Source organism: Myotis myotis, unplaced genomic scaffold (genome assembly GCF_014108235.1).
Source record: "Myotis myotis isolate mMyoMyo1 unplaced genomic scaffold, mMyoMyo1.p scaffold_m19_p_23, whole genome shotgun sequence".
In the NCBI taxonomy this organism is placed as follows: Eukaryota; Metazoa; Chordata; class Mammalia; order Chiroptera; family Vespertilionidae; genus Myotis; species Myotis myotis.
The window spans coordinates 4545427-4560025 of NW_023416328.1; the positions used below are offsets into that span (position 1 = coordinate 4545427).

Genomic DNA, 14599 nt, shown 5'->3' on the forward strand with positions numbered 1-14599 from the left:
CAGTGCTGGCCTGGAAAGGGGAAAGGCGGGGCGGGGGGGGGGGGGCTGCCATAAACTCGGCTCCCTCCCTCCCCCATACCCATGACATAAGGGATCTCAGAGGGGCCTACAGAGCTTTGCAACACACACGCGCAGATTCATTCCGCCAGCTTGTCAGAGCTTCCGGTTTGAAACAGCCTAATCCGGCATCATAGGGGACTGGCGAGATACATTATGGCACAGCCCTTCAACAGAAATGCACGCAGTTCCTTTAAAAAGCACGAACATGCTTCACGTACTGACGAGTAATTTCCAAGCTACATTGTCAATTAGAAATGAAAATAAATAGAAAAACAGAGTGGTGCCCATCGTGTGTTTAAAAATATAGGATGTCTCCCCAAAATGTATAATATACATTTGAGTTGATAGCTCAGTTGATGTTTCTTTCTTTTCAGATTTAACCCATTGGAATTAATAATTATTCAGAGTGTGTTTACACTTTTTGGGACACCCTGTATATACCTCTATGGTCATACGTGCAGAATATCTTTGGCTGTGTGTACAGAAAAAAAACTGTCGGGATAGAGACAGGGGCAGGGGTTAAGATGAAGAATCATAATCACTGCATAAAATACGCTTTTTGTGTTAGTTGACTTGTTATCATGGTTATATTTTTCTATTTAAAAAAATTACTTTTACCTAGAAAAAGTAGAAACAAAACCACACTCTTAAAGCAACAGCATCAGAACTATAGTCTTAAGGCTGCCCAAGCTCCTTTTTAAAAAATATATTTTCATTGATTTCAGAGAGGAAGGGAGAAGGGGGAGAGAGAGAGAAACATGACTGATGAGAGAGAATCATGGATCGGCTGCCCCCTGCACGCCCCTAACTGGGGATTGAGCCCACAACCTGGGCATGTGCCCTGACCAGGGATTGAGTCCTGACCTCCTGGTTCATAGGTTGATGCTCAACTACTGAACCACGCCAGCAGGACCAAAGCTCCTTTTTCCGACTGACACGAGAGTCCCAGGTAATTAACTTAACATTGGGCCTGAATGTTGAGGGTTGGAGACCAGCTTATAGCAGATATTAAGGGCCTGCTGGGGAAACCCCACCAGCCTCCCACGGGTCTGTTCTGGAAGCCCCATCACCAGTGCCCCAAAGCAGGTTCCCTTGGGCATTAACAGCCCTAATGTCAGGTTTTCAGGCTCCTGGTTTAGTAAGGGGAGGAAAAGAAAGGGGAAAACCCAGCCAGGTTGCAGCTTGCAGTGAAAAGTGTGGCCATGTCACACTGTGGGAGTTTCCAGGGGCACCTTTGGCAAGGGGGTAGCAAGCTGTGATCTCACACTTACTAGGACTCTGACACCTGGGGACACTTGACCTTAAATTTTGATGACAAGCCACCTGGGCTTCCTATCCTGCTTCCACCATTGACTGACTGTGAGATTTGGGACATGACAAATTTTCTAAGCCTCAGTTTTTTTCATTCAAGCAGTAGGAGGGAGGGTGGGATGGGGGAGAGAATACTGCTACTAATGATGTCAGAAGGTTGTTGCTAAAATTAGGCTTTCAATAAATGTTGTCTAAGTTAGTAAAAGCGTGGATTCTGGAGCCAGACGGCCTGGGTGTAAATCATAGCTATGCCATTCACTAGTTTTGTGACTCACTCTATTCACCTGTTAAATGGGCATAATAATAGTACCTAAATCATAAGGCTTTTATAATCTACAAATCAGTTAACACATATAATATACTTCGAATGGTGCCTTGTGTATAGCAATTTTTTGAGCTGGATAAGGTCTTCACCGGACTTTTTATTTTTAATAACAAGGAACTGTGGTCCAGAAAGGGACTTGCCCAAGGGAGACTATTCCTTAGTGACAGAGTCAGGAATTAAAACCCAGTCTCCCAACTCCCATTGTAAAATGTTTTCCATTGTTTACTTTAGACCAGAATGTGTTCTTCCATTCTGGTAATACAATGAGAAAGAAGTGAGCAAAAACCTGTTGGGAATCAAAGAAAATGATACTGGGTTCAAGTTCAGTTGTGTGGCCACAGCCAAGTTTCTTCAATTCTTGAAACCTCCTCTTCCTTGGGACTAGGTTGAGGATAATAATATGTACCTGGTAGTGGTGATGTGGTAAGTGCTGTTGTACATGTAAGATACCAGGCATGTAGTGTTTCTCAGTAAATGGTAATATTAATAGCAATTAATAATAGGTGATGGGATAGTAGGATCCCACATCTACAGATAGATGGCTTTTTTTATTTCTTGATCTTCCAGGGCTTGCAAACTGAATTGATAATTCCCAGTGTGGATACTTACTAACCATACAGGCTCATTTCGGTAGCAATTATTTTAAAAACAAATCAGAAATGACAGCATAAGCTCTCAAATGTCAGAGGCAGGGACAAGATGGTGTTATGACATGTGCCTTTGAAATACCACAGTAAATAAGGTGGTTTTCTCAGTTGGGTAGTAATATTTCTGATCAAAAGTAGGTGTGGCCACATCCGGAAAATGCAAACTAACACCACAATGAGAAACAACTCCACGCCCACTTGAAGGGCTAAGATTTGAAAGACTTGACAGATAGCAAGGGTGAGTAGGGATGAGGCATCTGGAACCCCCATGCACTGCTAGCCGAAGTGCAGAATGGTTAGATCCCTTTGGAAACTAGTTTGGTAGTTTCTTAGAAAGTTAACTATAATCTTACCATGCTAGTTATCTGTTGCTGTGGGACAAATGACCCCCAAATTCAGTGGCTCAAAATAGCATTAATCTTAACCTCTAATGCAGGGGTGGGCAAACTTTTTGACTCGAGGGCCACAATGGGTTCTTAAACTGGACCGGAGGGCCGGAACAAAAGCATGGATGGAGTGTTTGTGTGAACTAATATAAATTCAAAGTAAACATCATTACATAAAAGGGTACGGTCTTTTTTTTTTTATTTAGTTTTATTCATTTCAAACGGGCCCACGGCTCTTCTAATGGTTTCTATGGGTCAGAAACTGAGACAGGGCACATTTTGCTCTACCTCATCGGGGCACAGCTGGAAAGGCAGAAGCTGGGTGACAGTTCCCGAGGGCTGGTTCACTCACAGGTCTAGTAGATGATGATGGTGGTGGCTGGAGGCTTTGTCTGGAATCCCCACAGTGGCTTCTCCCTGTGGCCAGGCTTCCTCACAATACTGTGCCTGGGTTCCCAGGACACGCCTCCCAAGAGAGGAGAGGGAGAAAGGGTGAGGAGATAGGAAGAGAGAGATAAAGGCATCCCTGAAAGCAGGGATCATACCCATTTATATGCCCTCACAACAGCTTCATCCTGGTAAGAAACCTTGTCATTTATTTTTTAAAAATATATTTTATGGATTTCAGAGAGGGAGAGAGAGAGAGAAGAAACATCAGTGATGAGAGAGAATCATGGATCTGCTGCCTCCTGCACGCCCCCTACTGGGGATGGAGCCCGAAACCCGTGCATGTGCCCTGACAGGGAATGGAACAGTGACCTCCTGGTTTTTAGGTCGATGCTCAGCCACTGAGCCACACCAGCCGGGCAGCAACCTTGTCATTGAATAAGTGAATTTTCCAAAATGGATGTGTTAACCCATGTGATGGTTAACTTTATGTGGCAACTTGGCGGGCCCACAGTGCACAGATAGGTGGCCAAGCATTATTCTGAATGTTTCTGTGAGGGTATTTTTGGACGAGATTGACATTTCAATCACTGAACTTTGAATAGAGCAGATTGTCCTCCATAGTTTGGATGGGCCTCATCCAATCAGGTGAAGGGCGGAATAGTACAAAGATTGAGGTCCCCGAGCAAGAGGGAATTACGCCACACATGACCTTCAGAATTCATGCTCCGGTCTGTCATTTCACTCGGGCATGACAGCCTCCATAAGTACATGAGCTAACTCCTTAAAATAATTGTATCTATCCATCCATCTATGCATACATCCATCCTGTTGGTTTCTTTGTTCGAACCTTGACTCACATCGCCTGGTTTTCTAGTCTTACCAAAGCCATGAACTTCCTGTCCAGGACTTTTTGCCCTTGGTTCATAACTTCAAATGAGATTTTCATGCAAGATTTTTCCCGAGCTACTTCCTAATAGTAGACAATGTGCCCCTAATATATAGCATAATGGAGGCTGGAAGGCCTTGCAACAAGGTGGCAGTTCCCTGTGGTTTCCCGAGGAGACGTGACCAGGAGCCATTACATGGCTCATCAGTAATCCGTTGCAAAGAAGCTGCGCCCATCAGAGCAGAAGTAAATCTTTCATGACCGGAAAATGCGAATCAACTCAAGTGAAGCAGAGTCCTGGCCGCGTACAAAGCTTAATTACGTTTTTAACTCCATAAATGGGTCCAACTAAAGATGCTTGAAAACACCCCACTTCCTGTTTGAACCAACAGAAAATTAATGATCAGAATGCAAGGTGTTAAGAAATGATCTGGAATTCTTAACGGTGTCTCTTGCACGGATGTGAGCTTTACACTTTTGTGTCAGTTCTACATCCACGTTGCTCGGTTTGTTCTTATCGAACAAATCCCAGAAAATTCGAAACTTTCCCCCAAGAAGAGACACGGAGTGGGGGGTGGGGGTGGGGAAATCCGTACCATACGTGGCTTAGGTTTCTCGCCCTGTGGAGTTTGGAAAAACACTTCAGCCCCAAGGACAAAAGCTCCCTTGTTTAAGCGCTTGCCCAGCTGCACTTCAACTAAATATATCCTGGGCACAGTGTTTCCACTCCTCCACCCTCTCCTGGAGCCAATCACAGGGTGACAAACAGCTCAGAGGCCCCTCGGGACTGGGCCTTGGGAGGCACTGCCTTGGTTACCATTTCACCTTCCCCTCCAGCTCAGGCCTGTGCGGTGGCTGCCTGCTTCCCCCAGAGGCCGCCTGAGCCGCTGTGGGGAGAGGAGGCCTCAGGGGTTAACTCGGCCGCCTCCGTCTGGAATCCATGCACCACCTGGGCTGACAGCATGAATGACTCATTGTTTCCCCTCTGAACGGTCTGAGGAGCGCTTCTTGGTGTCAATAACAGGGGCGAAGTAAAATCGCCTTTTTCCTTTCAACATAACCAATTTTCGAGAAGCTGAGAAAATGATAGAACTGGAAATCTGGGGAGGGTGTTTCTCCCACGGCAACTGTAGCCACAGTTACTGCTTTGAGTTGGTCTGTGGGGACAAAGGATTTAAATTTACTGTCTACCCAGAAAGAGGCCTAAAGCCAGGGGAGGGGGCCTTTTCCTTGCAGCTGTGTGCCTGGCCTATAACACTTAGCTGCAACCTCCGGTCTGCCCAAACCTGCAGTCAGACTGGGTACCATCCTAGATTCTATTTTACTCACGTCTTGTAGAAAGGGACATTTTGACGGATCATTTCCCATGGCTAAATATAGACATGTGTGCCTTTCAGTCGTATATGTCTTTCACATTCTGATTTCTAAAGCAGCGTATTAATAATAATCACCCCTCCCACACCTTAAATGTTCCTGCGTGGCACCTTTCCTTGATTTCAGCGATTTTTCAACTTCCTGGGAAATGGAACTGGGAGATTTGCCTGGACTGTGGGAGCTTTTGCTTTTCATAAATATATCTCAGTCCAATAGCTTGAGAGGCAGGCACATGTTTCCCTACCTGTCTGCACATGATTTATATACAACGTATTTTCAACTCAGGTTTCTCTGACTGCCTCCTATTTACTTACATGTTTAGGTGTTTCAAGGAAAATGTTGAGAAGGAGGATGTGGGGAAATAAATAAATATGGGAAGGAAAGGATCAAAGGCCTGGGTAGATTCAGGATCTAGCTCCACTGTGCGGGGTGGGGGGGGGGGGGGGTTCGTCACATTAAAGTGACAGCCCTGAATAGATTCCAAGTCACTGTGACTTGGAATAAAGATGAGGGCACTTGATCCTGAAAGAAGAGGGAATCTGCACAGAATATGGAGATTAAGTAGGGTGCTTAATAAAATGGCAGTAAATGCCTTTATTTTAACGGGTATCAGTCAGTTCAATGGCCTTTAAATTTCTTCAGGAAGATGAGACTGGTGTGGCTTCGGCTGATTTCTTGAGATATACTGGGGTGACTCTATCCCATGGATGGAAATTCATGTAGAGCAGTGGTTCTCAACCTTCTGGCCCTTTTAAATACAGTTCCTCATGTTGTGACCCAACCATAAAATTATTTTCGTTGCTACTTCATAACTGTCATGTTGCTACTGTGATGAATTGTCATGTAAATATCTGATACGCAGGATGGTCTTAGGCGACCCCTGTGAAAGGGTCGTTCGACCGCCAAAGGGGTCGCGACCCAAAGGTTGAGAACCGCTGATGTAGAGTCTGAATTAGAAAGAATCAAAGTTACAAAGGACATGTCTCTTTCCTTCAAACCTATGCTGTCATTTAGCAGAGTGACTGTCTTCCTTTGGTGGTTAGTATCCTTAAAACCAAATCAGGTATCAAAATATTTGCATTAGCCCCTTTGAAGCTACTGAAAACCAGCAAAGATGAAGTATTTCTCTGGTTTGTTAGACCGGGCACAATTATTGCAGCATGCATAGGGAAATGGTGATAATCGAAGCTTTGATTTCTCACAGCTAACCACAAATAAATGGTAGTGCTCTGAATGAGCCCGTTTTGCATCATACACAGCCTGTTTGCCAGTGAGTTTCCTTAGCGAATGTTAGCTGTTCAGGATAAAATTGAGGATTGGCTAAAGGTGATAATTTGCGAAGTCTCTTTAAGTAGCTGGCTATAAAAGTTTGGGATCTTAATCTTTAGCTGCACTTGTTTTTCTTTCCTTCCTCCTTTCCTCAAACAGCTTTTGAGTATCTATCCTAAGGGTCAAAACCTCAACTATCCATGGGGCCAGTAAGATAGCCTAATAAGCAAAGCTAGTGGATTTAAGAAAAATGGAGATAGGCACGTTTTATGTGCCTAATAAACAGAGACAACTTTTCATTCCCATCAAGAAATGGGCTCTCCTATTATTTTCAAAGGAGGCTTCTTTATAAAGTCTTGCTTTCTCTCTTTTGATATTGAGAACTATTTTACTCCAAGATAAATATCAGCGCACATTCAATCTAAGTGACACCTCATACATACGTAGCCTCAATGGGGAAGCAATAGGGAGTGGCAGAGACTGCGGTAAAGTGGAGAGCTGGTGTCCCAGCTAAGTGGCACATCTCCGCACTAGGCACCTGAAGCCATGGGGAACCAGGCCTGGGTTGGGGCGGGGGAGGGAGGGCATATCTTATTCTTCAAGAGAAGTCAATGACCCTGATTTTTATGTAAATCCAGATTTTAAAATGTGACCTGAAATTTAAAACAAATATTTAAAAAGAGACAACCAAAATAGTTTGGTGAGCTGGATGAGGCCTGTAGATCACCGGTTTGAGATCTCAGATCTACTCACCGAGGCACCCTGATGTAAGACGCTAGGAATACAAAGATTTTTCTTAAAAAAAAATCTTGACTCGCAAGAAATTTATGAACTAGTACCTTAAACATGATGAGCCGTGTGTGTCATCGTAGGGGGAAATGACCAAGTGGCCTGAGAGCGCAAAGGAGACCAAATTAGAAAGAGGTGAGTGAGTGGTCAGGGAGGAGGGTCAGAGAAGGATCCAGAAGGAAAGTATAGCTGAGCTGTCCTGCTAGTTGGGCCAAGCAAGCACAGACTGGAGGAAGGTGGTCCAGGCTGAATCACGGAGGCCACCAGCAGGCCACGCCTTTTGTCAAAGAAGCTAAAGACAGTAGAGCGAAGTGGTTCTCCCTGTCAGGCAATTCCAAGGCTGTGCAATGAAAAGGGAGGAGAGAAGACTGAACTGGAAAGACCATCAAAGCAGTCGTCCCTTTGGCAGATCTGAGATGCATTCTCTTGGTCTGGTGCGGGATGAAAATTCACTCAGCATCTGCTAGGAATTAGGTGTCATTTCAAAGAAACCACGAAGTACGAATTTGAATCAGAATCGAACATGGAACCCTCCACTCTTGGTAATACCATTCTGGCTTCATACTCCGTGGCTGTGGGAAGGGTGGGCCAGTGAGGTACAAGTTTGAATGCAAGCAGACTCTGAGGAAAGAGCTGGCCCGAGTTGTGTGCATATCCTGCCTCCAGTGAATACAAATCTAAATAAATAAACAAGTACCCGCAGTTCAGAAAGGGAAAGAGACACACCCCATCCCTTTCTGCTAGCATTTACTTTAGAAAATTTGTGATGTAAATTTTTTTCTCTGCCCCTTGGAGCAAGCTTTTCTAAAGCTAAATAAGCTTCTTACCAGCTTAACCACCAGGGATTTCTTTCCTAATGACCTGGGAGCCACCTCTTTGACATGTAATCACCAAGGAAGGGAACATCCCTATTTCTCAGCTTCTGTGGGAGAGTGGCACTCTAACTTTGGTTCCAAATTAAAACCTTCCCCCTGTTATAAAAATACCAGTTTAGTTTTTCTTCGGATAAGCTATTTAGCTAACAGATAACCAGCTACCAAGGTGAATTTACAATGAACTATGGGTGATAAATGGCGATGCCAAGCTCTCTTAACTGAGGAAGAGTTATTTATCCCGAGAGCAGGTATGGAACAAGGTGGGGTGTCTGCTTGGCTCTAAGGGCCAAATATCTCTCCCATCATATCTTGGCTTAATGCCTATTCAATAACAAAACCGTTTTCTTTCTCTTCCACTTTTGTGGAGAGGTTTTTTTTTTAGGTTGGCAGGCGTTTTGGTTTTTAATTCTATTCCCCCAACACCATGAAGGTTGGCTCGGTGTAGGGTTTTCAGCTCAGAGTAGGGTAAGCATCTAATCTGCGCCGACGGATGCAAATGTGGGAAGTCTATTCATAACAAAGCGGAACTACTTCTGGGAAAGAGGCGTCCACGTGTCTCCCCCCCTCCAGTGCTGCAATGAGAAGACATCGCGTTCTCTGCGGTATTTACAGACGCAGGAGACCGCAGCGGCAGCCCGGCACAGGCTGTCCTGACCGAGTTTGAATCTCAGCTCCATCTACTAGCGGGGCTTCTGGCACTTACGGAACCGCCTGGTGCCTCAGTTTCCCTGCCTGTAAAATGGCAGATAGAATGGCGGGGGGGGCGGTTATGCACCTCATAGCACAGTGCTTGGCAGAGTAAAAAGCCTCAACAGTAAATTGTACTATCCAGTGTCATTTTGAAACTGTTTGTCGTAGGCAGAAACGCTTCTGGGATACAAAGTTGAATAAAATATAGTGCCTCTGCCCAGAGGAATTTACAATCTTATAACAAGTATAACGATACCATAAGATTAATGTGGGTAAATAGGAGAATCAGGTACTTGTAAAGGAGAGAGGACTTCCAGGTGCTATTACCTAATTGCGTTCCCCATAATTACATGGTTTATAGTCCAGTTAAAATCTCAGGACTGCTTTCTGAGCTATTTTAACAGGAAAACCCAGAATGCTTATCCAAAGAAGTAAATGTAGCATCGACTTTGAAGCCAAAAGCTCTGCCACGGAAAGGCTCGTAAGAGACCATGGCTTACACACCCCGAAAACCTCTCTGAGGTTTCTCCCATCCAGGCACCCTAACCAAAGGACTTTTGTAAAGTTATAAAAGTAAGTGCATATCGACACTGACGCTCTTAAAGCCAGCCAGACAACTCTTGCTTTCTGCGAAGCTCCGGGGTGTTCAAAGGGCTTTGTTCCTGACGCATTAACACGGGACTGGGAAGCCATCTTGGGAACAATAGGGCTGTGTGCAGAGGTTGAGGCGGCGGTAACCAGGCAACGGGATGCGCAAGCCCACTGCGCAGCCGCACTCGCTGCGCCCAGCGTCAGCCAGCCCCGTGTGCAGGGCTGGGGAGGAGGCCCCCAGAAAATTAGAGGCTCCTTTTATTTTTTATTTTATTTTATTTTTTTTTCACATTTTAAAAAGCAGGTTTATTGAAGTATACTTGACATACAATAAACTTCATACATTTCAAGTGTAAATTTGATAAGGCGCCCGCGCATTTTCTGCCCAAAGCTCCTGCTCTGGTCACCCAGCAGCGGTTCTCAACCTGTGGGTCGCGACCCCTTTGGCGGTCGAACGACCCTTTCACAGGGGTCGCCTAAGACCATCCTGCATATCAGATATTTACATGACGATTCATCACAGTAGCAACGTTACAGTTATGAAGTAGCAACGAAAATAATTTTATGGTTGGGTCACAACATGAGGAACTGTATTTAAAGGGCCAGAAGGTTGAGAACCATTATAGAAATGTGAAGCTGCGGTCTCCATTTTACCATCGGAGAGGAAATAAAATTAAATTCGAAGTCAATTCCCAAGGCAGGCCTCGTCTGTAATTAGGCAAATACTAGGTGTACCGGTTAATAATGCGGATTTTTTCAATAGGTGGAATTACACATGTTCATATATATGCTCTTTTGTTGTATTGCTCCTTCAGATGACCACTTGTTCTGATTGCTGGCTCACGCACTTTCTTTTTTTCTTAAAATTAAATCTTTATTGTTCAGATTATTACATTTGTTCCTCTTTTTTCCCCCCATAACTCCCCTCCACCCAGTTCCCACCCCACCCTCCTCCCTCATTCCCCATCCACTGTCCTCATCCATAGGTACACGATTTTTGTCCAGTCTCTTCCCGCATCCCCATCACCCCTTTCCCCCTCCAAGAATAGCCAGTCCACTCCCTTTCTATGCCCCTGATTCTATTATAATCACCAGTTTATTCTGTTCATCAGATTATTCACTTGATTTTCAGATTCACTTGTTGATAGATGGCACACGCACTTTCTGAGCAGCACTTAAAAACGTACGAAGACGTGGAAAATTGGGTCTCTGAATGGCCTGCCTCAAAACAAGAAAAGTTCTATTGGGATGGTATCCACAACTTACCTGAAAGATGGGGGAAATGTGTAGCTAGTGATGGACATGACTTTGAATAAAGCGCTTTTGATGTTTCTCTTGAAATTATCATGTTTTCTTTGGTTACAAAATCCGCATTTTTAACCAGTTGAGTGTCAATCCGCATTATTAACCAGTTTAAGGGGCCACAGGACAGGTTTAGTATGCATCAGATTTGTCTTTTACTTTATAGGTCAGTTTATACAGAATAATCTATGCATTATTCCTGTTTCTTAGTTGCCAAAGAACTTTTCTTCATGTTAGAAGCTTTTATGATTCACAAGTTAAGCCGTTGTTTATTGCTCTCTTCTCTGAAGGAAGAAATAACAAAATCCTCCTGGTTTTGGCAACGTAAAGACTTAGGCTATATTCTACTTCAGTCCGCGGCTCCGCAGCCACTCCCCTTACCCAGCGATGCTCACTAGAAGCCACCCTGCAAACCGCTGGATGAAAAGGGAATACTGCTGGTCCCGAAATCAAGCTCTTGAACACTAAATGTCTCTTCAGTCCATTTCAAAAGATAAAAGATCGTCCTCCTCTCTGTTCTTCCTGTGATGGTTTGCTCTGTGGCAGTTTCTTTTCCTTTTTTTTGTAAACTGCAGTCAGGCACACCCATCCCCTCCTGCTGTGCTCAGGCTCTGAGTGCAGACACTACCGTGGGTGTCAGAAGGGAATTGTCATGAAATATGGAGGCGATGTTCCAGTCATATCAGGGCCCAGGCAAATTGATTTCCCACTTTCCTACTGAGCCATTTTCACCGTGCTTCTTGGCTATATTTAAGCCACATTACATCTCCACTTCAACACTCTTTTTATATCTTTTGCCTGCCCCCCCCCAGCCGCCCCCCATGTAAATTCTCTCAAATTCCAATCACCACTTAGTAATTTCTGGTGTCGTTTCTGCTTTTGAGAACGCAGAGCTGTGATATCTGAGAACTAAGCACGTGTTTTGCAGGAATCTAGACAGCCAGGACAGCATTTAGCCTGTAATTTTCAAGACTGGATGTCAAAGATGGGATGACATTGGTGATATTATCTTACTTTCCAGAACCACAGGGAAAACTAATTACAAGTAACAAGCAAAGTTATGTAGAGTTGTCATCTACTTTGTAGCTGCAGACTTAATGTCATGAGAACTGTGCCTTTGAAACAAAAATATTTGCAGTTGGTGCCTGCATTTTTGGCCTCTGAGGTCATTTACCAGAGCTAAGAAGCTGAGATCTGAAAATGCCCCCTTTCAGATCAGATGATGCTTCCAACTTTTAAAAGTCCTGTGGAGTCCTAGCTGGTTTGGCTCAGTGAGTAGAGCGCTGGACCGTCGACTGAAGGGTCCCAGGTGTGATTCCCATCCAGGGGCATGTAGGTTGCAGGCTCGATCCCTGGCCCTGGCCTGGGCTGTGCAAGAGGCAACCGATTGGTGTGTCTCTCCTACATCGAGGTTTCTCTCTCTCTGTGTCCCCCCCCCCCCCCCCCCGCTTTCATTCTCTATAAAAGTCAGTGGGAAAATATCCTCAAGTGAGCATTAATAAAAAATAAAATAAAAGTCTTGTGGAAAGCCTCATCTATAATAATAAAAGCGTAATATGCTAATTAGACTGGACATCCTTCTGGACGACCTTCCAGACGAGGCTGGGTCCCGGGTGCCAGAGGGAAGCCGGTGCCAGCAGCCTGTGGAAAGAAGGCCTATTCTTGCATGAATTTCATGCATCGGGCCTCTAGTTTGTAATAACACATGACGGCTGCTAGGTGCAGGTGCCAGCGCTGGGTACTGTGGCGATCCCCTTTCCTCCACAGGGAAGTGGCATTTTACAGCCCAAATAACTCTCGGTGTCAGTGGCTGAGAGGAGCCCTACTGTTCCTGGGGAGAATCTCTGCAGAACAGAGATGGAAAGAAAATAGTGTATGCAGTAGAGACTCACACAGCATTATTATAGAGAATGCAGATGGAGTGACCTCACCTGAATTTCCCCTCTCAGAGCCAATTCGACTGTTAAGTGGCTAAGAGGTGACATTACTGTAAGTTAGAACCTCACTCTGATGGCTAAAATATAAGAGTTGTGGAAGAAACCAAAGTGTGTAAATACGTGTAAAAGTATTAGTAAGCAGAGCTGGGAGATTTTGGTTGCCTGTTTATTTAGTAAAATGATAAAAATACATAGTTCATAAAATTTCCTGTCTTGGTCTCAGTGCAGGAAGACAGGGTTTGGGAATTCAGCCTTTGAGGTAGGGGTGTCAGATAAAAGGACATCTGGACAAATTAGAATTTCTGATAAAGGATGAATATTTTTTTTTTTTTTTTAGTATAAGTGATATTTGGGACATAGTTGCACTAAAATATTATTTATCAGAAATTTAACTATTTTTATCTTTAAGTATGATAATTGTACTTTTAAGGCCTTAAGGAGGACATATGTAATTAGGTTTCTTTGCCTGCATGAGAGTGGTAAACATGAAAAGCTTCCAGTTCAAGGGGCCAGGCCGCGATAGGAATGTGACTGACACACACAGCACACAAATATGTTGCCCCAAATAAGTAACAGATGACCACTATGTGCAGCCCATCAAAATAGTATCATGAACACCTACTCTTAATTTGGTCATTCATCCATTCATGCAACAGTTATTTATTGAATGCCTGCTACGTGCCAGGCGTAACTTCTGGGAAGAGTACAAATTCTGGGAAGGTAAAAATCTCCTTCTATGGAGAGTACTTATTTTTGTCAGGTGGACTAACATGTAAAATTGTAGTAAATGACAGATCCTAAATTTGATCAGAGAGCCATGGGAACATCAAGTTAAGTTTATCTGACTAGGGCAGGGGAAAACCAGGAAGGCTTCCAAGAGGAAGTGGCTTTGAATGAAGGAGACTAAGCTGGTGAAATAGGAAAAGAACAATAGCGGGGGGGAAGAGGGGGGGGGGAAGATTTTTAAAAGAGCCAACAAAATAGGACAAACCAACAACAACTACAAAAACAGTGAAAAGTCAGGCGTAGCAGGAACTATGCGGGGATTTGGAGGCGGCTGAAGGGATAGGGTGGGGCCAGATTAGAGAGGCGTCTACTGAGCTCGGACTCCCGTGGGCGAGCAGAATAGGGTCAGGCAGTGGTGGGCGAGACTGTGATAGGAGACGTTTCCAATTCATTCATTTTTTTTTATATTTTATTGATTTTTTACAGAGAGGAAGGGAGAGAGATAGAGAGCCAGAAACATCGATGAGAGAGAAACATCGATCAGCTGCCTCCTGCACATCCCCCACTGGGGATGTGCCCGCAACCCAGGTACATGCCCCCGACCAGAATCGAACCCGGGACCCTTCAGTCCGCAAGCCGACGCTCTATCCACTGAGCCAAACCGGCTTTGGCTCATTTTTTTTTTTTAAGAAAAGTGTGTGTGTGTAATCTTGTGCTGGATCTTTGGAACATAAAGAACACAATTCTTTCTTATTTGCAGCATTTCACCATCAACCACATTTTCCTTTCTGAGAAACTAAGGTGGTGATATAAAATAACAGAACTTGGGGGGGCTGTGTCACACCTCCTTTGTCCCAGAGCAGCTCCTGTGTGTAAGTCACACCAATTCCAGCGACACTTGGCGGGGCGGGGAGCTGCTTTAAGGCTGCGTCATGCAGGGTGTGTTCCCCTCCCCCTCCGTCTGCAGGGGGGGGCTGCCCTAACCCTTGAACAAAGGCCGGAAATGGTAAGCAAACTGCTGCAAGAAGCGAATGCCTTTCA

At 44.6% G+C, this 14599-nt stretch overlaps 1 long non-coding RNA gene across 2 annotated transcripts in view; it reads left to right on the forward strand.

The window, feature by feature from the left end:
• Positions 1-14599, forward strand: part of LOC118679184 — a 73512-nt gene that overhangs the window by 21503 nt on the left and 37410 nt on the right. The window contains exon 1 of one of the 2 annotated variants that reach the window (XR_004975171.1): positions 14308-14564. The exons of the other annotated variant lie outside the window; for it this stretch is intronic. This is a non-coding gene — a long non-coding RNA (uncharacterized LOC118679184). Of the gene's footprint in view, positions 1-14307; positions 14565-14599 lie in introns of those variants that run through there. 2 annotated transcript variants of the gene reach the window in all.